At 31.6% G+C, this 19,583-nt stretch overlaps 1 pseudogene; it reads left to right on the top strand.

Moving 5' to 3' along the window:
- The first annotated feature begins 12,521 nt into the window (after positions 1-12,521).
- LOC127078539 (uncharacterized) lies at positions 12,522-16,067 on the top strand (annotated as a pseudogene).
- Positions 16,068-19,583: the final 3,516 nt, after the last annotated feature.

The following is a 19,583-nucleotide window of genomic DNA, read 5'->3' as shown; positions in this document are numbered from 1 at the left end:
TGGACTTTTTGGAATGGTGAGATCAAGATCTTCAACTTTCATGTTGGACAAAATTCCATTTGAAGCTTGTATCATGAAGTAATTTTGGGGAGAAAAACTTTCCATTTTGGGCAGCTGAAATTACAGGTCACCTGCTATTTTTGGAAACTCTTGATCTGACCTTCAAATCTTCAACCTTGGTCTTTGATATGTCAAATGAGACTTATATGGACATGAATGAGGCCTTTCAAACCATCTCACACCTTCCAATCCATAAAATCAGGCACAGTTGACCATAGTTGACTTTCTAGGGTTTCTGAAGAAATTCAGCTTGACTGTTGAGCTTTGATCATCCAATCTTTGGCCAAACCACTTCACAATGATCCTTAGACCATATGAACTTGATAAATCAACCATAGGGCTTTGTTCCAATGAAAATAGCACATGCTTGCTTGATTGACTGGATCTCCTGACCAGTTTGACCTAATTCTTCTGAGTGGCTTGCACTTGGGCAAATGAACAATGCAATGTTATGCAGTGGACCATGTTATGTCAATGACCTAATATGAAATGAATGTACAAAAGGATGGGTGCAAATTTGAGGTGCTACAGAGTGCACAATGAAAAATAAAGTATTAAATTAAATTCAATTAATAAAGACATGTTCGAATGTAATTCACATAATAAATTAATAATCCAAGTACTTGCTAATAGAATTTCTTATGGGCAGTGTTTCCTACTTTGAAAAGAATCAATTTAACGGGAACTGTCGCTTTCGCGTATTCAGAACCGAGTTGTACTCCCTAATCAAACCCTCTTATTGTCACTTATAAAAAAGCGCGCATTGCGTTAGAGTAGTAAACCTATTTTTAAGAAATATAGTGTCTTGACTAAGTTGAAAAGTATTTTGACTTGGATTTCTTAACCAAAAGAGGTTCTCACGAACCAGACTCTAAACTTATAAACGCGTCCGGAAATAGTTTTAAAATCACTTTTCTTTTTAAGTTAAAAACTCCTAATGAACTAAACAAAGCGATTTCGCTGTATTTGAAATAGTTAAAAACAACTAAGTTTAAACAGACGTCAAACGACTTTCGATCTTACCCAACGGAAATTAAGTGTAGGAAAACTTAAGTTGAAAGTCAAAATAGCCCTTAAGTGTTTTTACGAACAATTGTACGGATTATCGGTTCAATTACGATCCTTACATTCTAACCTTTATAGGTTTAGCCAGACATGGTAAAGTAAAAATGCATTTTAATTTTTACCATAAAAACGGATAAAATAAAAGGTAATAAGTGCGAGTGCGGGAAAGTAAATAAAAGTAGTGTGAATGCGGAAAGTAAATAAAAGTAGTGCGGTGCAAGAAATAAATAAAAGTAGTGCGGTGCAAGAAATAAACAAAGTAAAGTGCGATTGCGGGAAAGTAAACAAAATAAAGGAAGTGCGGGAAAGTAAACAAAATAAAGGCAGTGCGGGAAAGTAAAGTAGACAAAGGTAAAACAATAAAACCTGTTCCAATTAGAGGGTCGAATAAACTGCGAAACAGAAATGAAAATGGCGGCAGGATTAAACTTCCTTCCAAAGTGCTCCAAACTCGATTACAAACTCGATTACACAGTGTGGCAACACTCCGATGTGAAGCGATTACCACTTTTACACAATACTGATATATGCCTAGTTGTGACTAAGCTTGGATGCCTAAACAAGTGAAATCAAGGCTCTATTTATAGGCAAGAAAAAAACAAGGAGATTATAAGGATGCCCCTAAGTTTGAAATTGGGAGGGAAACATTTTTGTTCTTGTGGCGCCCGCCACAACATCATGGCGCCCGCCATAGGAGTAAAGTGCAGCGCCCAAGTGGAGATCATGGGAGGCGTGGCAGTTGAGGAGAGGTTGAGATTTGGGACACGTCATGGCTGGAGCCATGGCGCCAACCACAGTGGGAGCCACAAGTGTAAAATGCTGATTTTTTGGCTTTTTAGCTCATTTTCGCTCCTTTTCTCGATCGGGGCTCCGATTAGACTGGAAACCTGAAAACAAAGAAAAACATAGTAATAACATAACAAAATAACAGTAAAACAACTAAAATGCATGCGAAATCGGAGTCGAAAATACGGTGAATTTCAGTGTCATCAAATTCTCCCACACTTTAACCCTTGCTTGTCCTCAAACAAAACACTTAAAAGCTCAAAAGAAGAAAAACCGGTGTCGACGAGTGATTCAGGCTAAAAGGGCTTCTAAGTTCAAGTCGGGATGCAGTGATAGGTACTAACTGAGCGAACCAAGGGTATCGTGATGACACTTATCCGCAGACACGAACATAAACTCCATTCCTATATTAACCAGCCCATATTATCCCACAATACCTAGGCCTACCTCTTCATCTCTTTTTGGGTCCTTTTCATTCAGGAGCAATCACATTAAGCCCGTTATCCGTACATTCTTCATAGTAGAGTGACCTGTTAGTGATTCTGATCCTAAACATGGGGTTTCTGGCACATAAATATGTGTAAACCCTTTTATTTGACCCAAATGCAGGTTCTGAGGAAATGTGTCAAGACTCTGAAGATCGAGGTTCTGAAGATTCTCTCAATTAGTCTCTTTATCCTTCTAAGCATGGTTCAACGTCATTTCATTACAAGCCTCTGAAAATTATAAGATAAGATCAAAAGGTTTTATGTCAGGAAAATAGTACACAGTATAAGATCACCTTTCCCTCCACTACACTGATTTTGTAGGCTAATGACAATACTATTGTACCATTTTGCCTCATATATGCAAACCGTTATGAAAGAATTTGTTATTCCAGTTCTACCCTCCAATGAATCTTTTAACTGCCTATATAAAGAAGACTTGGAAGATTGGACAGGTGGCTAATGCTAATTCACTGTTCAATACCACGCTTATACACACGCTCTTTGTTAAACTTGATTTTATTTGTGTATAGTTTTTGTAAACACACATAGAGTTTTTGCTCATTACTGTGTGAGAGATTCATTATACTTAACTTTTGTTAATCTGCTTTTCTAGAAGCAATATTGTAAACACATACTTATAAATCCCAAATTGTTTGAGTGGTTTCCTTGAGTGACTAGGTTTTAGTCAGATAGACTCAAAAACACAAAGACGATTTGTCTTTGTGGTGTCTGTAATCAATTTCAGTTATAGTGGATTAAGTCCTTGTTGAGAAGACAAAATCACCTTGGTAGGATGGACTGGAGGTAGCTTCGTTAATAGCGAACCAATTTAAAAATAACCTTGTTATTTTTCTTGTTCATGTTATTGTTTGATTGAGTTGGTTTTGAAAAAGTTTTCATTTTTAGAAACCCAATTCAAACCCCCATTTTTTGTGTTTCTTGCCACCTTCAAATATCAGTAGATCAAGTGGTTGTTACACATCAGTCAGTCAATCACACAATGATGCTTCCTTAATTATACAAACACACAATTAGTCAGCATGTGCACAAATTAGAGTCAATAGTCAGTTGTCATTCAAATAAGAAGTTAGCATACTTCATAACTACTACATATCAAACATCATAACATCAGAGTTCATACACATAATTAGTAGATCAGCTCACACATGCTCGGGGGATAGATGATCCATCATGTGAGCACACACATCAATACTTCAATAACACATACACACCTTGCAACACTCATGTTAAACAAAGCTCCACAAACCCAGTTAGTAGTTAGAACACACTACTAACACACACTACTCCCCTTTTTGCCACAATTTGGCAAAAATAGAAAATAGATCAGATCAGCGAAACATTGTTTGTGGTAACATAACCATAAAAATAGATGAGCACTAACATAACATATCCATGAATGTTTAGGAATTATTATAGACCAAAAAATAAGGAACATACAACCATACAAAAACTTCTGGAAATATTAAACCTCATGCTAGATCTTCAGACCAACCACTTGATTAAATGAAAGTGACACAATCTTCATCAGTATCTGAGTAAGAATCATATATTTGAAGAGGCTTCTTCTTCAAATATTTCATCTTTGTGACATGCCTCTTCCTAGTCACAGATGGTCCAACATGTGTCCCAACCTTAGATTTTTTCAAATCCTTCTTCAGTGACTATTGAGCGCTAGCCTTCTTCCCAGACTTATCTTCCAGCATATTCACCTCTTTAGCTTTAGCTTTTCAGATGAGTGTGTCATTTTTGAAAAAAATAGAAAGACTTGAGAGAGGGGAAATTGAACAAAATTCCGAGTCCAAAAGAGAAAGAGAAGAATACATTCCTTGCTTGTAACGATGGACCAATCAAAATGAGAGTTTGAAATTGGAATAATCAACCTCATTTCACGTGCACATAGACCTTGAGAGAGATATACTTTCTTGTTCTCCTTGCACGCCTCCCTAGCTTTGATTACTATAAACTCTCACATAAGAAAATACCAATAGCACCCCTTAACCTTTCAAATTGAATTGCATCTACGACCTTAGTAAATATGCCAACAAGTATCTTTCAGCTACTACATGCTCAAGGTTTACAACTTTATTTTCCACAAGTTCACTGATGGAATGATGTCTTATGTCAATGTGCTTGGGCTTAGTGTGTTGGACATGATTCTTTAAAATATTAATGGTACTCGTGTTTTCACAGAATAATATCATGACATCTTGTTCGACATTATACTCCTTCAACATCTATTTCATCCAGAGCAATTGGATACAACTGCTCCATGCAACAATATATTCAGCTTCAGCGGTGAATACTGAATTTTTAAAATATCCATATACCATGTTACTTCTCAGATTTTTCAGAATATCCTATATACGATGTTACTTCTTGGATTTTTTAAAACAGTTGTCCAACACTGGATTTTTCTAAAAATTCAAGTGAATTTTCATGTATTTCTAAAAAATATAAAAAAAAATCAACCAAAATACTTAGGTTAAACCAGATTTTCTCAAAAACCCAACACATTTTCATGTATTTAAAAAAAATTGAAATAAAATATAACAAACAAAATTTAATTAAACCAAATATTTCCAAAAGATTTGGTAAATCTTCACGATTTCTTAAAAAAATTGGTAGATTTTAAGAAAATCCGGTAAAACTCATTCATATTTCCAAAACTCAAAGATTTTGTTAAAAAATCAATATAGTTATCCAAATATCGGATACATCACAAAATTTTTTCAAAAGTCTAAAAATTTTAATTTTCTTTATTTAGAGAAAATTTAGATAAAAAATATATATATTGGGAGTGTCAAAGTTAAAAAAATAAGAAGCTAACAGTTTCGGCTATTTTATTTTTAATATAACCTATTACCTCGAATTTTAATATAAATATTAGGGAAGTCGTTTCGAATCCCGATTACTTCATTTTTATGTTTCTTCAATTGTTTAATTAGTATTTCTCACTTGGTGCCTTTTAAAATTCCATTTTTTCTTTGTTAAAATTTTTTTTCTTCATTTTTTAAAAAATTAATTAGTAAAACTCAATCTTTGTTGTCGTGGATGAAAAAATGACAGAGTCATCATCATCCTTTATTCGTTCCTAAGGAACATAAAAATAATGAGAATACCTAATAACTAAGGGTGAGATGCTAGGTTCGGGAGTCAGTTAAGTACGGAAAATATACTATGCACCCCTTACCTTCATTGCATTCAATGAGGTCCTCCTTCAATTCTAGGGTTAGTGTGGGCTTACAGATGTTCGTTTGATTATTGTGTAATTATTAATTATTTATCATATTTTTATTGAGTAAATATTTTAATTAAACAAATGGGAGATCCAAAAAAGATTTTTTATTATCGTACTCGCTAGAGTTTACAACTCTATTCCTATGTACCTTCACATTAGGCAAGGGATCATAGTACCGTAGTTCTTGTATAAAAAGATTGTTTGTTGATTGTTTTTATCCCTTGAAAATTCTCACGCATCGGGGGAGGAGAAGTAATTGATTTTAGGAAAATGTCTCAATACATTAGGGTAGAGGACTTACAGTTTGAAGTGTGATGAATTGATTTTATCCTTTAATTATTTTGCAAAAAATTATAATATTTAATTTATTTAAGAAAATAAATAAATGATAATATTAAATATTAAATGATAAATGATATATCTCTTATCCTGATTTTATCCCATAATTATCCCTAAATTATCCAATTGTTATCACCCTAAATTATTCTATCCCATAAATTAACAATAATTTTCCAAATTAGTTAATATCCCATAAATAACCCTATTTTTTTATATTATTTATATTAACTCATTTAAAAATTAATCCCTAATTTCAATATATCTAATTATTCTAGAATTAATCCCTAATCCCAACCCTTATTACATATTTTTTTATATTTTCATTCCATGTTGATTATAATTATTATTTGGGAATAAAATATTTATTTTATCTTATTATTAGTTAGAAACTAAACAATTTTGTTTCTTTTTCTTAATATAAATTATAAATAATTAAAATAATTAAAATTTGAGTTTTTAGTTTTATTCAATTTAGTATAATTGACGTATGTATTTTATTGAAAAATTTAGTGGTTTTGAAATAGGATGTTGTTCGTTAAAAAAAGATTTATGATATAGATTTTATGATATTTGTTAAGAAGGTTTATGATATATTTTAAAGATTTGAAATTGTGTTTTAGAGTATTTGAAATATGATTTGGGTTTAACTTGAAAGAAATTATGAGATTTGAGTTTAAAAATTAAACCAGGTATTCATTTTTTAGATTTGAATATATTATGATTTTATTAAAAAAAAATTATTCATGTTAAAATATTATTTTAATTAATTGTATTTGTTAAAGAAAGTTATTAAATTTTTTTTATAAAAATTTATTTTTCTTTTTAAAATGCTTTATGATATTAGTAAAAAAATTACTTTAAAAATTGATTCAATAGAATTTATTTATTTTAAAAAAATGCCTTATAATATTAGATAAAAAAATTGATTGAAGAATTAACTAACGAATTTAAACCATAATAAAATATGAGAAGTCATATCGAAATAAAACATCCACCAAACATAAACAATTCAACCAATTCTATAAATGAGATAATATTCGTTTTTTTATTCCCTCTTGTTCTTTACGTCTTCGATCCCAACCTTCTCACAATTTTTCTTCTTTTCCCGCGTCCTTTTAGAAAAGTTCGATGATGATGATGACGTTGGAGCTTTAGGATTTCAGTGTTATTGTTCTTCAATATGAAGAACAACAACATTTTAGGGTATGATTTATAAATTGTGGATGAGAAAAATATGAGAAAAATGGATTTTATTCATAGGTAAAATTAGGTATGAATTTTATTTATAGGTAAAATTAGGTTAATAAATAAAATAGAAAAGTTAGAAGTAAAGAAAAAAAAATAAAAGAGAAAAGACACTAAAAGTGAAAAATATAGGATTTGAACACATTCTCTTTTTTAACTCTTTGTACTTATTTTGAAACCAACTAAGCAATTCTATTTATTCGAAATAGAACAACATTAACGAGTATATAATAATAATCTTAATAATAATACTATTAATCCAATTATGACCCTAATTAAATAATATATCAACTAATGATAATTTGATTAATAAAAAAATTAATTTAACCTTACAATCTCAATATTAATCTATTTATAAATCTATACCTATAGATAAAGGGGATACAACTATTTAGAGTGACCTATTTTTCTCCCGATTTTACCCTTATATTTTTTAATTCTTTTTATCCAATAATAATATGTGGCACTCATACCATCCTACACTTATGGAACAGTTTAACAAAATATTTCACTTTATAACTTCTCACATTTTTATTCCTGTTATCAAATTTAACATAATTGCTACAAAATAGGAATAGCAGTTACAACATATAGGAAATGGCAGTTTAATTTTAAATAATGGATGCATTGGCTACACACATAAAATCCAAGTGTAAATGGGAGTTTCTGTGACATCACCAAAATATTTCCTTAACTTCTCAATATCAATGTTCTTATTATTGGCTGCTACAAAAACAATTACCAACCATATTTATCTTTCACCATAACATAAACCTTCATCTCTCACGTGAAGCACCACCAACAACGATCCTACGAACATTCACGATTTTCATTTTTTTCATTTCCTCCGGTTACAACAACAACCAAAAGCACCGCTGAACTTCCGACATCACCGTTGAACTTCCGACATCACCGCTGATACATCCAACGGCCACCTTCGCGATTGAACTGCCTTGCCATAAACTTCTTGAAGGTACGTGAAATTCTAACTACTATCTATGACTTCTTTGCTTTATGTGTTTCGAAAGCAACACTGGAATTTTCGTTAGGATTCGTTCATATTTGTATAATCAACTTTTTTAACTTATTTATAGTCCTTCATTCTGCAATTGTGAAAGTGGAAAAGAAAAGTGCATTAACAAAAAGAAAGAAGGTTCAAAGTTTATGGTGTGAGATTTGTCATATTAGCACTTTTTCAAAAGCTGTGATGGAAGGTCACATAAAGGAAAAAAACATATGAAGAAAATGATAATATTTGAACAAAAGCTACTAAGCTATAAAAGATAACTAAACAAAGAAACAAACCGAGTGACATTAGTCATTACTCTAATGGGCAAGCATATTAATCGAGCATAAAATAGATCATATACTTCTTAGGAATAAACATAAAATTACTCATCATTCAGTAAAGAATTATTGGACTAGAAAAGCTATCGCTACTCTATGGATGACTATCTTATTGAAGAAGCCAAAAGGATAATGAAAAAATACAAGCAGTAGCACTAGAGTAACTTACTTTAAAACACTCAATTTCTACTGTATAGATATATTAAATGTCCACACTAAAAAATATTGAACATGTTAAATTAAATAAACAAAATCAAATCACATTCAATAGAAAAGTTTTTTAATCTTCACCATAGAATGTGTTACTTCAGTACCCATTGTATGTCTTCTCTTTATGTTGTAGTCCTTTCCGTCCTCTTCGACAATTTCGCAAACTGATATGCTCAGTAAGATAGTGAAATGATAGTTTTTGTGATCATGAGTTTGTTTCCAAAATCAAAATATAAATCCATCGAAGTTATGTAATGTATTATATTTAATTATATTTAATTAACTTAAAAATAAAATAAAAAGACCACCTATATATTTAGGTAACGGCCTAAACAAAATGCAACAGACAGAATCCACAACTGATTTAGTGGGGGTGTGATGTTCACAACTTAAATTGATTTAATGGACTGACATACTATAATAATTTAATTATTAATTAATTATTAAAATAATTAGTTGAACGAAATTTAACTATTAATTAATAATAAATAAATTGGTGGAAATTTTGGGTAACATAATATTTTATTACTTAAAAGAAAACAATATTAACGTATTTTGGGTAACATACAAAGTGTAATGCTTATTTTAATATATTTTCATAATTTGAATAATAAAATCATCTTATTCACTGCAACACTTATTTTAACGTATTTTAAATAAAGTGTAATACAATAATATATTACATAATTATTACATAAGTGATATATTTAATGTATTTTAACTGTGTTAGATTAAGTAGAAATAATTTAATTATTAAAATTATTTTGAATGCGCAAATTCAATATTATATGAAAAAAAAACGGAAATGAAATCTCACTAAAAATATCACTTATACCTATTTATAATTATTTCACTTTTAATAATTAAATTCTTATATTATGACTCCATCTGTTGTAGTGTTAACGTTAACATCAATTTATCAACATTTATGTACGTCATGCAACATTTATGTAGGTTATTTGCGGAAATCAACAACATATTTAAATTTATAGTATACTTGAAATTGTGTGGTGTTCTTATAAAAACCCTCAAAGTTTAATGCAGAAATATGAAAAAGATGCATGACTCAATTGAAGTTACTGAAATAATTTAAAGTTTATGGAAAAGTAACCAAAAGAGATAAATTTTTTTTTTAAATGTAAGGGAATAGAAAGTGTTAGAGAGAAGAAAAGTATCACTACAGTGAGCTGGATTAGAAAGGAAAAGGAAAGCACATAGAGATGCAAGAAGTGGGAGATTAGGATTGAAGCAAGTCATGGTGAGTAGTTGTGTTCTAAAGGATAAAGATGTTTTAAAGAATTGATAAACTAAACTTGAGAAAAGTGTAAACTTTGAAGAGATGAAGTAAAAATGGAGCCTAAGTAGTAACAGGTATAAATGCTTCTTTCACATGTGGCTGACATGCAAGTAATAACTTAAACTCATTTACAAGTATAAGTGCATATTTTGTAGACACATGAACAATATAATGTGACTAGAATTTGTTGCATCCATTGATCATTTAAGATACATATAGAAACACCCCACACCACTAACAAAAATAAGAAAGGATAAGTAACAAAATACAAACGAATATAACTTCAAAATATTTGTATAATCAACTTTGTGATATGCTCTTTCATATTTATTTTGCATTGCATTTTGACTTTGTTCTCTCTTATAGAATACAATTTTTTTAAATTTTAATTTTAAGGTAAATTATTTATCAAGTTAAATTAGTATATAGTATGAAAATAATTACCAAGTACACAATTTTTTTAATTATATTGTGTTATTTATTTAAAAAGAACTAAAGATAAATTATGCCATCTATATATAGGTATAGGTAACTTATAACATGCATAATTAATTTTATTTAGTCTATAATATGTAGTGATTGAAGAAGAAAATTTATATCAAATCATCTTCTGATGATATATCAGTTTTCGATCAATTGTTTTTGTAGAGGATTCAGTATAATTTCCAGTTGAAAATTACATTAATAAAATGGAAAATAATACCCGTCAAATATCAAGTCAATAATAGAGGTCAAGAAGGTCCGAAAATAAAAGGAAGAGGAGACAAAATATGAGCAACGAGCAGAGAGAAAACAATTTGTCGAGACGACGTGAAAATTATAGGCGGCGAAAAGAGCAAGAGAAACAAGCTCAAACATCTCGCCCTATAAACATTCAGTCGAGAGTTCCATTTCAAAATTTTACAAATATGACTTTTCCAAGATCACACTTTCAAGGAACTCATGACAGTGAAGCCGGCCCAAGTAGAATTACACATGTTAATGATGTTGCACTTGGTTGGTGATTATCAATATATATATATATATATATATATATATATATATATATATATATATTATATATATATATATATATATATATATATATATATATATATATATATTACATTTCATAATTTTGTTCGCTTTCGTCATATCTTATTTTATGTATTTAAACCCGCAGATTGTAATTGCACATCACCTAATCAATGAAACAACACGAGCCAATTCGATACAGGTATAAGTGATATAGTTCTAAGTATGCGAGTATTCATTTTTACAAATGTATATATATTAATTATTATTTTTGTATCAGATGATATGGATGTTGATGAAGCTTTGTAGGATGCAGTAATATCATATGTTAACATGGACGCCAGAGAAAATGGTGCATTATCACGTCGTCCTCAAGGTATGTTCGTAAAAATTTTGCTTCAAATAAATGTAGCCTTTGCTCATGTGACGTAAAATTTAAAATCTTGCAATATTAAAATATAATAATTGAGGCATCTTGCATATATTTTTTATTTGTATTTTAGATTTTGGATAATATTTAGTAATCAATATCAAACTCTTGCCTGTAGAATCAGGACATGCTTTTCGAGCAAAGCACAATATTGCTCGAAATTTCAAAAATAATATGATGATGGCAAAATCCTGGTTGCCTCATCCATTTACCTGTAGACACTGCAATGCAAGATTGTTTCATCATGAATCACGTGACACGTGTTGTAAGGGTGGAAAGGTATCATTCTCACGGGTTGATGCTCCTATAGAATTGCAACAATTATTTTTGGATGGTTCAGCTGAAGGAAAACATTTTAGGCAACATATTCGAAGTTATAACCATGTGCTTTCATTCACTTCAATTGGTGTTCATGTTGATGAGAATATTCTTGCATCTGGTCGTGGTATATACACATTTCGTGCTCAAGGTGCTTTTTACCGTAACATAGGAGGTTTCTATCCAAATGATGGTGTCAGGCCGCGTTTCTTACAACTATACATCTACGACACCGATAATGAGCTACATAATAGAATGCAGGAAAATCCACAGCTGCATCTAAATGTAGTTCACAAATTACAGAAAATGCTCCATCAGTTTAATCCTTTTGTAATTAGGTTCAAGCAACTTTCAATACTTCCGAATATCAGTGAATGTAGCCTCATACTTAAGGAGCGTCCAAGTAATCACCATCAATACAATCTTCCAACTGCTGAACAAGTTGCGGCAATTATTGTTGGATGTGATGCAGATTCTATGGATTATGGAAGGGATATTAATGTCATTCATTGTGATGGAAATCTCAAGAAAGTTCAAGAGACAAAGGGATATTAGGATCCTTTGCAATACCCTGTATTGTTTCCATTTGGGACGCATGGTTGGGACATCAAGACAACAAATTACAATGGACGAAAAGTGTCATGTCGAGCATATTACAGTTACATGCTTCAGGTAAATTTGGATTAATTTTAGTAGATAATCTACTTAGCTAAGTGTTGTTTAAAAAAATTTACATTTAACACCGACATTTTTTTCAATCAACTGTAGATTCTCCCAAATGATCAATCAATGTTGTTAAATGCGGGTCGACTGTTGCAACAATATGTTGTAGACAAATATGTCAAAATTGAATCAGGGAGATTGAGGTGGATTAAAGAGCACCAAAGTGATATACGTTCTGAATTGTACCAAGGTTTACATGATGCTTTGCATGTTGGTGAAACTAATGCAGGTACAAATTTATATAGCATAAATATACAGTTTTAGATTAATAATTAGTTGTACTTCTAATGCTAATAATTCATATATTCTAATACTAATGCATTTCATGAATCATCGTAGAGAACATTGGAAAAAGAACAATATTGCCATCATCATTTATTGGCGGTCGTCGAGACATGACACAACGTTATGAAGATGGCGGTAAACCAGATATTTTTCTAACAATGACATGCAATCCTTCTTGGAGTGAGATAACATCATAACTTTTGCCTTTTCAAACACCACAAGATCGTCCAGATTTGCTAACAAGAATATTTCGTTCGAAATTTGAGAAATTGAAGGATGATGTTATTAATAAAGGAGTCTTGGGCAAAGTTAAAAGCTACATGTATGTAACTAAATTTCAAAAGCGAGAACTGCCGCATGTGCATATGTTGTTGGTCTTAGAAAATAACGATAAGTTGCGTGACCCAAAAGATTATCATAGTATGGTAAGAGCAGAAATACCTAAATTAGAATGTGAACCACAATTGCATGAAGCTGTTATAAGACATATGATCCACGGACCTTGCGGCATAATCAACCGAAAGTCTCCATGTATGAAAGACGCACATTGTAAAAAAAGGTATCCCAAACAATTCTTGGATGAAACACGTCAAGGCACTGACTCATATCCCGAGTATAGGAGAAGGTTTGATGAGTCTGTATCGTTAGGTAAAGATAGGTCTGTCGATAATAGATGGGTGGTTCCTTATAACCCTTGGTTACTGTTAAAGTATGATTGTCACATCAATGTAGAGATTTGCAGTAGCATTAAAAGTATCAAGTATCTATACAAATATGTGTACAAGGGCCCTGATCGTGTGGCTATGGAGGTTCATAAAGGATCATACATGGATGAAGTTCAGCAATATGTTGATGCAAGATGGATTTGTGCTCCCGAGGCATTATGGAAAATATTTCGATTCACTTTTTACCGATTATATCCTTCGGTTGAAATATTACATATCCACTTGCCGAACCGCCATCAAGTGCGCTTTTATGATCATCAGCAAATTGCAGATGTGTTAAATAATGAACGCAACTCCAAAACAATGCTCACACAATTCTTTGCATTGAATCTACGAGATCCACATGCAAGAAAGTATATGTATAGAGAGATTCCAGAGCATTATTGTTGGAACAAGCGGGATATGGAATGGCATCATAGGCGATCAACAAGAAAAGTTATCGGGAGAATCTATACGGTATCACCTTCGGAGGGAGATAAGTTTTACTTGCGACTGTTGTTATCTCATGTCACAGGTCCAACCAGTTGGGAATATCTTCTTACAAATAATGGCATGACTTTCAGTATATTCAAAAAATCAGCCGAGGATAGGGGATTTCTAGAGACTGATCATAGTATTCGTGATTGTTTCGTTGAGGTTACGAGTCTCCGAATGCCATATTCTTTACGAAGGTTATTTGTGACGATTTTAATATTTTGTGAACCTACTGATGTTAGAGGCCTTTGGAATGAGTTTTTTACACATATGGTAGAGGATTATCAAATAGCTAACAATGTTGTGGAATCAGACTTAACTAATATGTTGTTGAAGGACTTGAATGAACTCTTAAACCTGCACGGTAAAAAGATTGAAGATTACGATCTCCCATCTTTACCCCCTAATGCAATAGACAGAGGTGCAGTTCCAAGTATCATACAAGAGGAGTTAGCGATCGATATCCCCAATGAAGATATTGAATCTATTGCTAAGTTAAATAATGATCAAATGATTGCATTCAACACCATTATGAATGTAATTGTTCAAAAACACAGTGGGGTATTTTTTGTTGATGGTCCAGGAGGAACAGGTAAAACATTCCTTTATAGAACATTAATGGCAAGTTTAAGAAGTAGAGGAGAAATTGTCTTAGCAACTGCATCATCTGGTATAGCTGCAACATTGTTACCCGGTGGTAGGACTGCACACTCTCGATTTAAGATACCTATTGATATTCAACCGAGTTCCATTTGTGGTATTCAAAAGCAAAAGGATCTTGCAAATCTCATTAGAGTTGCTGCCGCAATAATTTGGGATGAAGCACCAATGACAAACAAAAATTGTTTGGAAGCCTTAGATCGATCATTACAAGACATTTGTAGCAACAATGCTCCATTTGGTGGAAAAGTTCTGATCATGGGGGGGGGGATTTTCGTCAAGTTCTTCCTATTGTAAGAAAAGGTACTAAGGCACAAATGATTTCAGCGTGTATTGTTCAGTCTCATTTATGGAATCATACCAAGATTTTGCATTTGCGTCAAAATATGCGATCATTTCATGATCAAGAGTTTGCAGAATTTCTTATTCGCATTGGTGATGGTGTTGAACCTACCAAACCAGATGACATGGTGAGGTTACCTTTACATATTGCAATCCCATGGGATGGTGAACATTCCATACAAGTACTTATCCAACATATTTTTCCTAATTTAGAATTGCATGGTTGGGATGCCCCATTTATGATACAAAGAGCTATTTTGACACCAACAAATGATGATGTCCATAAATTGAATGATATGATTATCGATCAGTTTCCAGGAGAAGAACATAATTTGTTATCGTTTGACGAGGTTGAAGGAGATAATCATAATTTATACCAGCAAGAATTCTTAAACTCAATTCCACAAGGTAGTTTGCCACCACATATTCTAAAGATAAAAAAGGGTGCACCATTGATGTTGTTACGAAATCTAGATCCTAGATATGGATTGTGTAATGGGACCCGGTTATTATGTCGTGGTTTATTTATGAATATGTTGGATGTGGAAATCTTGACAGGAAGCAACGCAAGAAAACGTGCTTTTTTGCCTAGAATTAAAATAAAAACATCTGCAAGTGATGGACTTCCTTTTGTCCTTAGTAGAAAGCAGTTTCCTGTGCGACTAAGTTTTGCAATTACAATAAATAAATCACAAGGACAAACCATTCCAAATGTTGGAATATATCTTCCACGACATGTTTTTAGTCATGGACAGTTATATGTGGCTTTATCCAGGGGTGTTTCACAGACTACAACAAGAGTTTTAACCAGGGAAGGAAAATTGAAAGGAGAAGATGGTGACTACACAAAAAATGTAGTATACAAACAAATTCTTTTATCGCACCCGCAGGTATTTATTAAGTACATTGAAAAAATTGCTCACATGTTGATTCCCATTTTGGTTACACGACATACCAAGATTATATTGTATTATTTATATCATAGATAGATAATAACTAAATATAATTTTCTTTTGCTTTAATATACAGCCAAACTAGAACACGGTGAAATCTTTCAATTATGTAAGGAGTTGAGACGAAAGAATGTTGAAACTTGCTTCGACATGAAAGTAAGTTATACGTAATCATTTATTTTATGCTTTTATGTTAGATATAAATGGGGTGATAGTTATTCTCACTATTCTTATGCAATAAATTTTAGATAACAGACTTTGAAGATAAATGGAACACATGGAAGGATGAACAAAGTATTTCATCCATCGGCAAACTCAACAATAAGGTGTATTTATCTTTTCCGTAATACGTATAAAAAAAATTATAAAGATTTATCACTCTTTCAGTAACATTTTTATCATCCTCATTGAAACAGGTCAAACGTTTGAAAGTTTACTCCATCGATTGGAGCTCCACAGTGATAACAGATAAAACACAACTTTGGAAAATGGTGAAAAGAGAAATAATATCTCAAAGGATGGAGAGGTTTTTATTTAATTCATTTAAGAATATATTTACTCTAGATTATTTTTGAATGCATGAATTTAACTTCTATTTGTGGTTTATGTAAATAAAACCATATATATTTACTAAGTCCATTGTTTTCCTTATTTACCAGAAATCCAGGTAATTCAGAAACAAGTCATTTGTTCTACCAAATCTAGACTAAAACAAAGTATCTCCATTCTCCATATATTATTTGTGTCGCAATAAACCACATTATATTCAAACGAGTCAAGTGTTCTGAATGTATTTCTTTTATAATATGACATTTCGTCATGTATTTGTAGTTTTTTAAATCTCAAGAGCGCATTGATAAAGGGATGTACGAAGAATTGATTCAAATCTTTATAAGGTAAGCAAAAGGTATATTACACTACTTACTATTAATTTTACTATCTTTTTCTCTAAAAAAAAATCTAATTTAAGAGTCTTACATTTTTTCTTTACTACGGAAAACAATTGCAGGGAAAAAGAAAATACTTCGAATAGAGATTTCATGTTCGGCATTCCTCTTAAAGAACGTCATTGATTACACAATATCAATATTACTTTCCATGTTTCGATATAATTTTGAATATCTTTATTTACCATTTTCAAAATGTAATAATATTATTTTTAATACGACCTACCGTAGAAACCTCATAAAAAGAAAAACAAATATTTATTTTTCTCTGTTGTGCGCATTAAAAAAAGCGGACAGACGGGTACGGGAGTGCCCGTCTGAACGCTAGTAACAATAATATAACTTAATATTAATATGTAAAAAAATAAAAATAATACTAATATTAATATATTCCCATTTAACTAATAACGTTATTATAATCTATTATATCCCTGCTATTAAAACAAATAATCATCATAATTATTATTTTTTACTAATGTGTTTTAATAAGACAAAATGTCTTAGTTACCAATGGTAATATCTCTCTGGCATAACTCCACAAATTATTACGTTTTAAGCAATATTTCTGAATTAAAACAAATCCCTAAGAGGGACTACAAAAGTCAAAATGACCCTCACTACGCCAAATAAGGGAAAAGAGGGCGCTTATTTTGGCCTATAACAGCGCTTTTAAGCGCCCTCTAAAGTGGCGCTGGCATAGGTAAAGACAGCGCTTTGTTTTCCTGGAGAAAGCGCTCTCTAAAGTGACCCTTTAAGGGCCACATTATAGTGCGCTTTCAGAAAAAAGCGCCCTCTGAAGTGGTCCATAAAGGGCCACCTTAGAGGGCGCTTTCTGGACAAAGCGCCCTCTAAAGTTGTCAATGTAAAGTGTTTAGAGGGCGCTTCCTACAGAAAGCGCCCACTAAAGTGTTAGTCATTTTAAAAAAATTTGTTTGAAAAACAGTGGGTATTTAATTGGGAACCTGTTCGCATGCTGCAACAGTGTAAAATTCATATTGATTTCATCCTTTAATCCAATGTTATACACCATTAATCCATTGATATATACAACATGAATCCATTTATATACAACATTAATCCTCCATATATACAACATTAATATATTGATATTCATGCATGTACAACAACATTCCATACATATATGTACAACAACTACAACCTATATGATTCTATGATCAATAATGAATTGACACAATTCATCCTTCATTTCATCCAAATGAGCTCTTGAGTAAGATTTGTATTCGTCAAAGTACTACAATTAAGAGAATAAAACATATTCATGATTTAGTAACAAATTAGATGAAATATCCGATAATATTAAAATAAACCCTAAGTTATTATTCCATACCATTTTTGGGATGTCTATACGATTCAACGCAATGATATCTCTCATAAATCTCAATACAAAAAATCCGCAATCGATCGAATTATTTTGCTGAGGACACTACACAGAAAAACAAACAATATATATATATATATATATATATATATATATATATATATATATATATATATATATATATATATATATATATAGTTAATTTCTTACAAACACTATTATAAGCAAAAAACAAACACTATTATAAGCAAAAACTAAGAAACTTAATATATACCTGAACTCTGACCCAGGTAATGTCCTTCCTATTACGATAATGCTTTTTCGCTCTAAATTTTAGTATTGCCCTAACAAAATAAAAACGTATATTGAGATCAATCTGACAGACATAATTAAATATACAAATACACACGAATATTTAGGGGAATTTCACTTACGCGTCAACCGTCTTCTTCATACTCGGATATTTACTCCAATCACCCGGTAACGAATCGAGATAATACACCATTAGTCTCGAAAGATCCATAGCAACCAACACCCAGTGACCACTGTAAAATAAAACAAAAATTTAGATGCATGAAAATTTTCTACGTAAAAGATATACATAGATTAGAATGAAATTATTAGAAAGAAAATCTAACCCGTTGCCAGAATTAAACGGTAAAAAATACAAACTGGGTGTAGTATTATCGCCGGCCACCATGAATCTATCGACTAGTTCATTCATTACGGATGTTGGATTTTTCGTTATAAACGTTGTGTTGATACGGGAAGCAGCAATAAAATTGAATCGGTTACACAATTCAGTTCCCCGCATCAATGTGTCATACATATACCTTAAATAGAAACATAATAAACATTAGACTACTCATTGAAATATGTAAATAAATTGTTCAACTAAGTAAATAATAGATTGATCGGAGTACCATATGTATGTATGAATGACAGCGATGCCCAATTCTTCATGTTCAAAAAGTTATTGCATGTCCTCCTTTGCAATTAATTCAGAATGAGCAATTCCGAAAACACCTTCATCCATATCTACACTACGGATGGCGCCGTGCATAATATCGGACTCTTCCACCATTTTCTCAAGACGCATCATAATTTGAGATTTTGTCCCGGACGTCGTTGGAATTTCCTTACTAGCTTTGTCCAACATTTGACCGGGAACCTAAAAATATAAATTAAATCATGACTTTTTGTGATGCAACAGAATCGTTGTGTATATAATTCAATGGGTATATATATTTGTACCTCTTTTTGAGATTTAGGATTTG

The sequence above is a fragment of the Lathyrus oleraceus genome, chromosome 5 (genome assembly GCF_024323335.1).
Source record: "Lathyrus oleraceus cultivar Zhongwan6 chromosome 5, CAAS_Psat_ZW6_1.0, whole genome shotgun sequence".
In the NCBI taxonomy this organism is placed as follows: domain Eukaryota; kingdom Viridiplantae; phylum Streptophyta; class Magnoliopsida; order Fabales; family Fabaceae; genus Lathyrus; species Lathyrus oleraceus.
The sequence above is the reverse complement of the archived record's forward strand: the minus strand, read 5'-3'. Positions and strand labels throughout refer to the sequence as shown.